Source organism: Acomys minous (genome assembly GCF_964271855.1).
Source record: "Acomys minous genome assembly, chromosome: 8".
Taxonomy (NCBI): Eukaryota; Metazoa; Chordata; class Mammalia; order Rodentia; family Muridae; genus Acomys; species Acomys minous.
In genome coordinates this window covers 59,044,392-59,054,229 of record NC_140489.1, presented here as the reverse complement: position 1 = coordinate 59,054,229, position 9,838 = coordinate 59,044,392, and the positions used below count along the sequence as shown (strand labels likewise).

At 41.8% G+C, this 9,838-nt stretch overlaps 1 pseudogene across 1 annotated transcript; it reads right to left on the bottom strand.

Moving 5' to 3' along the window:
• Window positions 1-1,130: 1,130 nt before the first annotated feature.
• On the bottom strand, window positions 1,131-2,118 carry LOC311602968 (small ribosomal subunit protein uS9-like; annotated as a pseudogene). The gene has a single exon. The product of its transcript is annotated as a small ribosomal subunit protein uS9-like (transcript).
• Window positions 2,119-9,838: the final 7,720 nt, after the last annotated feature.

Here is a 9,838-nt window from a genome sequence, read left to right as displayed (position 1 = left end):
AGAAATGAGCAAACCGTGATGGTGTGGAGGGGAAATCTATCCTCCAGAGGAACAGAGTAAAAGAGGGAAACAAACCCAGCTGAAGCTGCCATATGTCCAGAGATGATTCTGTGTCATACCATGTGGCGACAAGAATAAGCTTGGGCTGCCAATTTTTACACAGAAAAGCATGAAATTGATTTCAGATAAAGATTGATCTAGGAGTTTCGAAGTTAAGAAATGATGGGCGTAATGCAGAACGCAAGGGTGGTGCAGACTACAAATGCTAGCTGACAGATTCATTTGGCAACAAACTGCTGAGATTGGCTTCTCTTATTTCCAGCAAGAGTCAGTGCAGCAAGCCCTTCTGGAATTCATTATTATTTCCAGACTGAACATATCAGAAGGGGTTGATTTGAGCCGGGGAGGGGTGTAAACCTCTCCAATGTGCTTTCTGAAATCCATGGACTTCGTTATCTTTTCTCTGGTTTCCACTTTTTATTGCAAGGCATCATCAGTCTTTTGGGAAATACTGGTGATTTGCAGTGACAGCTAAAAACACACATGGAAAAAAAAGTAAATAGGAAAAGTACTTAATGTTTGTGGTAAATCAATGAAACCACCACAATTTCACGTTTTTGAGGGAACAAACACAATTCACTCTAAACTCAGACAAATGAGTTTATTTACGGAAAATCACAAGCAAACAGCGAAAGCCTGATATTGTTTGTTTCTTTCGGACTGAGCAAACGATTCTCTACAAACAAGCTAAACCTTCCTTTCATAAGAACTGCGGTCACTTAGTCCCCATTCCTTAGCTCAAAGGTCGACCTCTGATGTCATGCTTAAATGCGCTTTGCTGCTGCTCTCAGAGTCAGAATTTGGGAATAGACTATTCTTAGTGACAAATAATTTTTAAAAGCCTCTTGGTCCTGGGCTTTCCAAATAAGGGAACCATGAGGAGAGTATAGTCAGATTTGGAAAGGATAGACACAATAGCATGTCTAAGACGGCTCTCTCTCTCATTCCCACCTGAGCATGCTGCCAGCAGGGTCCTACCATAGTTCCCCTCTCTCTCTCTCTCTCTCTCTCTCTCTCTCTCTCTCTCTCTCTCTCTCCCTTCCTTCCTTCTTTCTTTCTTTTTTAATCCTAGGATGTTTATTACAAAAGTAACCCCGATCCTTGAGATGGGCTTATCAGTAGGATTTCTGGTACCGAGCACGGGCCCCAGGACCTCCCAACTTTTTGGACTCGGAGTGACGGAGGTCACCTACAAGCAAGGTCCGATCATACCGGATGAGGATACCTTTGATCTCCTTCTTAGAGGCTTCATCCACATATTTTTGGTAATAAGCCACCAGGGCTTTGGAGATGAATTGTCGGATAGCATACATTTGGGCCACATGACTACCACCCTTCACACGGACACGGATATCCGCACCTGCAAACCGCTCCTTGCCCCCAAAGCAGAACGGGCTCCAGTAGCTTGTACTGCTTTGTGCGCGGCTCCATCATCTCCAGGGGACACCCATGCAACCTTGACGAGAGCCTCGTCTGCAGTGCACCATGGCTGTGGCTGTCTTCTTGTATCCGAAGACCTGTACAGACTTCAGCGGAACCTTGCATGGCATAGCTGCGAGTATGAGCACGGGGTCCTCACTGCTCGGCGCCGGCACCGAAAAGCCCTACAATAGTTCTGAAGTTGGAGGCACAACTGCTTGAGCCTTTGTTCTTTTTCTTTTATGACTAGGGAGAAGGATGTGAACACATTTCACAATGTGTTTTGACATCTGCTTATATCAACTCTGAAATTTTCTTGTTTTTTGCAATTCTATTTTCTATCCTCCTCAACACAAGCACACCACTATGGTACCAGGCAAGGGCTATCTCGGACCCTTGGAACCATAGTGCACAAATGGGGCATAGCACTCCTGAGATGGCTCCTGAGACAACCTAAGACACTCAGAGACCCCAGGCGCCTCTTAGAGGAGAAAAACATTGGTAGAGAAATGGAAGAGAAAGAGAAACAGAAGTATGTGGACATAATGAAGAAAGGCAGAGCTGGAGACTCGAAGATAGTGAAGAACATCCTCATGTAAGTAGCTGATGATGCCATCCGAGGTCATTGTGGGTTCCTGGACTGTGTTGCCACCAGGGCTCCACATCTGGGTCTAATGGCTTGAAGCAGCAGGGTTCTGTTACCACCAAAGGTCAGGCAGATGTCCCTGGTCTGGGCTGCTGCGCGTTACATGTTGATGTCTTAGGACTAGGCAGGGCTGGCCCCACCCTCACCTGAGCATCCTGGGAGAGCTAGCCCTTGGGGCATGAGAGTAGGAGAGCTGACCCAGCCCTAGCCAGTGGGAGTTGCAGGTGAGCCAGCCCCAAAGACTACAAGCATGGGAGACCTGGTCTTACCTTCCATGCAGTGGTACGGATGTGAGAGAGCTGCCCTCCTCTTCCTTCCTCCTGCACTCCTGCAGCAGCAGGAGACCTACCTGGTCCTGTGGTCATGAGAGCAGATCTGACCTGGCCCTCACCAGCTGTAGTACTTGGGAGAGCAGGCTTTGCACCTTGCCTAGGCAGCACAGTAGAGCTGAGCTGGCCCAGGTTGTAGGAGTTGCTGGTGAGCTAGCCCCAAAGGTAGGTGTGTGTGTGTGTGTGTGTGTGTGTGTGTGTATGTGTGTGTGTGTGTGTTTGGGGTGGAGTGGGAGAGAGAGAGTGAGTGTGTGTGTGTGTGTGTGTGTGTGTGTGTGTGTGAGAGAGAGAGAGAGAGAGAGAGAGAGAGAGAGAGAGAGAGAGAGAGAGAGAGAGAGAGAGAATGCTCAGGCCCAATCCAGGGCTTTGAATTGGCCCACCCCTACATGTACCCAATTGATGAACTGATGGAGTACATAAAGAGGCTAGTCTTACAGATCTGAAACTACAGGATCTCCATCACACAGGGCAACAACAGGATGTCTGAGAGGAGTCGCCGTGAGATTCCAGCATAGAGACAGAGTAGCAGAAGCCAGAGGCCTCACACCAGACCAAGGACTCATTGCAGTAAACATTTACATGCATAGAAGTGTGGAAAAAGGTGTGCTTTGGGACACACTGTGACATACTACTGCTTCCACAGCAAGGTTTGTCTTCTTGGGGAGGGGGTTGCAAGGGTGCAGGGCAGGTATGAGGGGAGAGGAAGAGGAGGGGGGCATTGGAGTACATGACGTAAAATTCACCAAGAACCAGTAAGAAGTCTTTAAAAATTAAATGAAGCCACAGAAAACCTCAAATAGCTACATCAATCTCCTAAGGGAAGAACAAGGCTAAAAGTATCAAATTTCCTGCTTTCAAAATATATTACAAATGTAACATAAGCACAATATTGACATGAAAATAAACATAGATAAGTGGGACCAAGTAAAGAATACAAAAATACAGATATATATATATATATATATATATATATATATATATATATAGTCAGTTTTCTCAATTTCCACCAGTAATGAAATTGGACAATTGTATTATATAGATAAAATAATCCAAATGCTTTAATGACATAAACCTAAGACCTGAAGCTGTGAAACTCATTGAAGAAACTTCTCATGGCATTGATCTCGGTAGTAATTTCCTGGAAATCCTGAGACAATCCTGCAAACAGGACAACAAGAGCAAAAATAGGTTAAATGGAAACATGCCAAATCTAAAAGCTTCTGCACAGCAAAGGACAAAGAAAAGATGGCTTACAGGGTGTAAGAAAATATTAGCAACCTATATAGCAGTTAAGGGGCTGCCTGCCAAAATATGAGACTACTTATAACTCAATAGTAAATACAACCCGTTAAACCCAGTATCAAACAGCAACAATAAGATCCAATTTAAATCTGGGCTTTGACTTTGAGGAAGCATTTCTATAAAGCAGATACCACTGGCCGACAATACTCTGATTTCCTTTCAGGGTTTTTTTTTTTTTACAAATGACTGACAAACGTATTAAAGATGGTCAAAGTCACAAATCAGATGATGATACCGTCTGCTAGGATGGCTGCTATCAAAAGCCCAGAAAACTCAAGACTTAGTGATTGGAACAAACAAACAACGGGAAACAGTATGAAGGGTCATCAAGAAACTAAAAAAGCAGAGCTGCTAAATGACCTTTCAACTTCACTTCTAAATATCTATCCAAAACTTTGAATCTGGATCTTAAAGAAGGATTAATACTCACATGTTCACTGCAGCTCTATGCAGGACAGCTAAGCTGTGGAAACAGGCTAATTTCCGTATTGGCAGATGAATGGATATTCACCACTTAAGAAAAAACAAATTCTATAATATGTGGCAACATAGATTGAATCTGGAAGACAATAAACTAATTAAAATAAGTCAGTCGCAGAAAGACAAATAGAACAGGGGTCACTTATAGCATGGTATCTAAAGTAATCATACTCCCACAAACATAGCAAATGGTAGCTGCCAGGAACTAAGAACTGGGGGAATGGGGGAGTTTCTAATCAATAAAGATAAAATTTCAGTTATGCAATATGACTAAACTCTAGGGGTCCACTGTACAGCTCTGTGCACCGTCAGCAGTATTATATTGCATATGAATGATGCACTAAGGAAGGAAATCTCATGTGAGACATCCTTACCATAATAAAATGCTTTTTAAAGCAAAGAAAAGCAAACAGCCACAAGAGTAGTCTGTGTATAGCCGGACGTGGTGGTGCACGCCTTTAATCCCAGCAGTCGAGGCAGAGGCAGGTGGATCTCTGTGAGTTCAAGGCCAGCCTGGTCTACAAAGTGAGTCCAGGACAGCCAAGGCTACCCAGAGAAACCTTGTCTCAAAAACCAAAAGATAGATAGATAGATAGATAGATAGATAGATAGATAGATAGATAGATAGATATGCACTCACATGCATATACACATACTTGACACAGACCTGCAGACTCCTGTGAAACATCTGGGGGGAAATTTCAGCTGTTAGGGCTTTTCACAGTAATAGCTGACACTCACCAGCTCTATGGCCCAGACTCAGAATCTTACGCCTTTTTCCAGATGAGGAAACCAAGATATTGATAGAATAGTAAATGGCAAAGCTGGGGCTCATCACAAGGTGGTCTTGCTTAACCCTGAGTTACCTCGCCTTTCCTCTGCCCTCTCTGTTGTTGCTGGTTCGTAGGAGAAGGTCTTCAGGACTGTGAGCACATCTGGCAAGTGAAGACCCTCAGAAGTGCAGACACCACATCGCAGTATTGCATGGAGGATTGAGCCCTGCCCCTGACTTGCTCTAGTAACTTTACTGTCTTTGATTCATGTGTTGACTGAACTGTTACCAATTCAGGAGGAAGAAGGCATATGCAGATGACAGGGAAAGTATCATCCCAAGGAATGTGGAGTGCAAGTCCTACTGAAGCAGTTACAGGCAAGGCGGAAGGTAATTGACAAGACTTTCACTTAATTCATAAGGCATCTGAGCATTAGGGAAAATAGTCATTTTCCTTTAATGTTTAATTATTACTGTTATATGTGTGGATTAATATGCAAGTATGAAATGAGCTCTTCCCTAGAGTCTGTGATGGCTAATTGGAGTACATATGTTACAGCTTACACATCGGGGACTGATTGGCTCACACGTTAGCAAAAGCGTTTGGTTACTTTATTTAGAATTTGCTGTTTAATCAGTCTGTTTTACAAAAATAAAAATAAAAATAAAATAAAATAAAATTGCAGGGCTCACTGAAGAGACCCTAGCTTTTGCTGTATTTCTTTATCTATTTCTTCTCCTCTCCTCTTTCTCTGTAGCTCCTGCACTTTAATGGAGGAAACAGACTCATCCATCTCTTGGTCTAATGAGCTTTGATTGTACAGTGTAAGGAAACTGTAGTCTGGAGAGGGCATTAATGTTTGATTCTAAGAGCCATGGCATTTGTACTTTTGACTCCACAATCTTTTATCACGCAACAAGAGACACAAATGAACAAAATGTACTCCCTATACAAAATACCTGCAACTGTTTTGTTAACCCAGGAGCTGACCTCTTCACATGTAGTTTCAGACTTCAAATCCAGATCAAAGGCCGCACTCAGCGCGCTGTGTACACAATGACCTCCTCACCACCTCTGAGCTGCCTGAGGGGGATGGCTGGGTGTTTCATCATTGGTTATCTCATGCCCCAGAAAGCTGCTGACACCCTGTTTGAGTATGAATCGCCTGACCACGAAGCCATGGAAGATGGTGTGGGGCAGCCATGCCTGAGCTGGTAAAGTGGCCCTTGGCATCTGCAATGTGCCATCGAAGAGTCTGGGTGTCTTTCTGGAATGGATGGTGAGCATAGCACCAGGACAAGTTCATTTGTTGATGCTGAACCCCTGGCTGTACTCCTGCTACCTGAAAAAGGAGAAAGAGTCTTTGTAAAGGAAAACATGCAGGCTACTGTCCTTCAGTATCTTTCATCTTCAAAAACATCTTAAAGTTCCAGAAAGAGTATCTAACATTCTTTTTAATTTTAAAATAGTTTCAAACTGACAAGCAAGCTACAAGGATAGTACAAACTACTCTGTTTGGGTTCTTACTAGGGCTCACCAGTTATTAATCTTGTGTCTGTATGTCTTGTCATCCTCCTTTTTTTCTGAAGCATGCTTTCCCCTGCAATTAGCTTTAGTCTTGGTCTATGTGTCTTTCTGTTGCTATATGCTTGCAGAATGTATCACAGTGCTATATGCTGCAGAATCACAGTGGTGTCTTCTCGCATAATGTGTCAAATTCAAGAGCGTCCACATTGATTTGATGCTCTACGATAAAGATCGTCTGTGTGTCCTAGATGAGTTTTTCTCCTCTTCCGAAGGCTGACCCAGGATCACACGCTGCGGGTACTTATCATTTCTCTTCTTAGCCTCCTTGAGTCTAATACAGTCCTTCATCTTCGTCTTACACAATGTTGACACTTTTGATAGCTGCTTCTCCAAGCCATGTTGAGGTTCTGTTATCTGATGGGAACACTGTATTAAATGATGCTGTGTTTGCTGCCTCAGTGCCCATACCAGGAGGCATGCTAAAAAGAATCACCACATGATCATTTCATAGGTAGAATTTTTTCCCCATCTCATCAGATATGGGTTTTACCAACCAGACTGTAAGCAAGGAAATACCAAATTACCCACATGCTGGAGTTTTCCAGATTAAACAGATATGAAATTATATATTTTAGTTTCTACCTAGAAATTTGTATTTGTGTGATATAAATCAGCCTAAAAATTCATTATTCCTGCTCTTAACTAAAGAAATCTCAGAAAAATTGAAAGATATGTGTCTTCACTTGGGAGCCCATGTGTTGACGTGAAAGGAAACCCTGTCAATCATTTCGCTAACTTTGTAGCAGGCAGGATGGTGCAGCCTAACCAGAAAATGAGGTCAAACAATGCTAGATCAACAGTACAGCCCTCCTCATCTTTGCGTAGGTCATTTTCGCTATGCTGTACCTCATAGCAAGCAAATCTGAGTTTTTTAAATGAAGAAGGAGTTGGCCCATAACCATATGTATAATATGTATATGTATAACATATGTATAACACATCACAGTGCCTTCAGAACATCATGCAGATGCCCCTCGTTCAGAAGACATTGGGCGCTGTAGTGTTAGTACTAAACAGTAGGTGGCGCTGTGAATATACATTGATTTTATTATAAAATCTGAAAAAGGGAAGTGGTATTCCTTAGATTTACTATGTGGTTGTTCTAAGGGAAGGCAGATACTTGCTTGTTGAAGTTCTACTGAAAAAAAGTGTTTATTTCCAACTTCTTAACAGCACTGGCTGTAGATTTGTTTGGGAGCGTTCCTCTCTCGTGCATCATCTGTGCAACTTGGCGAACTTATGGCTAAGGTTTGCTACTTTCTTGGGCCCGGGGAAACCATTTCTTCAAGGGATGCTGGGATGGTAGAGACTCTAAGGACACAGGGTCTCTCTGAGAACCTTTGTGTGTTTCTTAGCCAAGGAAACACATTTTGAAACCTTTCTTATTTTTTACTTACTTTTATGATGCTTAAAATTAAAAAAATGAACATACTCAATTTCTCTAAAATTTGATTTAGTTTTAAATGCTAGATGGTTGGGTGTTGTACATCTTAGACAAAGTATAAAGAGGATAAGAGTTGTCTATAGTTACTATCACCTTTAATGGTTTTGGAATGAATAGGTGAGATGTGTCATCACACACACACACACACACACACACACACACACACACAGACACACACACACACACACACACACACACACACAGACACACACACACACACACACACACACACACACCTCAAAAGCCTTGCAAACAACAGCATCTGCATAATCCTTAATGAATTCAGGCCTTGATTATTTGCATTGGGTGCAAACCTTTACTGGCTGATCAGCACCTTGAGGCACCTTAAATTATGCAGATAAAATTATATTCTTTTTATTTTTTTAAAGAAACTTGAAGATATCATTAAAACTATGTTTAACCGAATCCTTTAGACGAGAAAGAGCATAAGTAATGAAATGGTATTCACATTTGCTCCTTTAAAAAACTAGTTCAGTTTTCCAAGTCTAGGCTAAGAGGAGGGACACTTCCTAGGACCATGACATCATATGAGATGTTGACATCTATTATCAACCCAATTAACTAGCTGCTGTTCAAATTGTGGTGAAAGCGCACAGAGACTTCCTTTGTACTCTTATCAGTTGTTTAACAGTGAACTGCCGGGCATCTGTGTGTCCAGCCTTTGATCTGCTGCTCCATCGTCAGTTGTTGGCTCCAGCACAGGAGCCTGTGTGGTACACAGAGCCGTCGCTGCAGACCCCAGGGACCATGGGGCTGTTGATACAGTCAATATTTGCATGATGCCATGATAATGCTGTCTTTATGTTATATTCTGGTTTCACCAAGACATGTAGAAAGCTTCCTATTCAAGAGTGTGCTGTAGTTTTTTTTTTTTTTTTTAACAAATTCTTTTTCCCTCTCAGGTTCATACATGGCATATTTTCTTTCATCTTCCTGTTCCCCGTCCTGCTTTCAACATTTAATCACATATAAATGCGACACAATGAGTCTCACCTTTGAGTTCATACTGTTTCCTGAAATTTATGTGTACAGGAATTTTGTTAAAGTTATCTTGCTGGCAATTTATCGAAATCTTACAGTCAGAATATTCTGCTTGGGTTTTAAGTGCTTTAAATAATGTTTTTAAGTGGAAGTTTTAGCCAGGTGGTGGTGGCGCACACCTTTAATCCCAGCACTCGGAAGGCAGAGGCAGGTGGATCTCTGAGTTTGAGGCCAGCCTGGACTACAGAGTGACTTCCAGGACAGACAGAGCTACACAAAGAAACCCTGTATCCAAAAAGTGGAAGTTTTATTTTTATATTCTATTCTGTAATTTTTAGCTAATTCACTTAGAAATGAAGAACACTGTTTATTATATAGTTTTAAAATTGGCATATAGTAATTACACACGTGTATGAAGTTCAGTGACATATAGTAATTACACATGTGTATGAAGTACAGTGACATATAGTAATTACACACGTGTATGAAGTTCAGTGACATATAGTAATTACACATGTGTATGAAGTACAGTGACATATAGTAATTACACATGTGTATGAAGTACAGTGACATATAGTAATTACACATGTGTATGAAGTACAGTGACATATAGTAATTACACATGTGTATGAAGTACAGTGACATATAGTAATTACACATGTGTATGAAGTACAGTGACATATAGTAATTACACATGTGTATGAAGTACAGTGACATATAGTAATTACACACGTGTATGAAGTACAGTGACATATTTCAGTGCATGTATACAGTGGGTGATGATGATATCTGGGCA